Raw genomic sequence first — 311 nt, forward strand, 5'->3', positions numbered from 1 at the left:
CTGATCTACACTGTAGACACTAAGCCTCAACCGACAGTATAATATTGACAGTATAGCACACCGAAAAAAACTTGATATCATTTTAGTGGGGCGGATCACCAATTGATTCGTTGTCTCAAGCCAAAGCCGAGAACATTTCTTCCATGTTCATGATCAGAATTCTTGGGCTTGAAAGGTTCGCACACACCATCTCATACCAATTTCAAGAGACATCAAAAAGGCGTGGCTGGAGCTTAAATCTTTTTCAAGTTCCCCCATGACAAAGACTCAGCTTGACGTTAGACATTGCAGACAACCATCTAGGGACCATC

The sequence above is a fragment of the Tigriopus californicus genome, unplaced genomic scaffold (genome assembly GCF_007210705.1).
Source record: "Tigriopus californicus strain San Diego unplaced genomic scaffold, Tcal_SD_v2.1 Contig39, whole genome shotgun sequence".
NCBI classification, from domain to species: Eukaryota; Metazoa; Arthropoda; class Copepoda; order Harpacticoida; family Harpacticidae; genus Tigriopus; species Tigriopus californicus.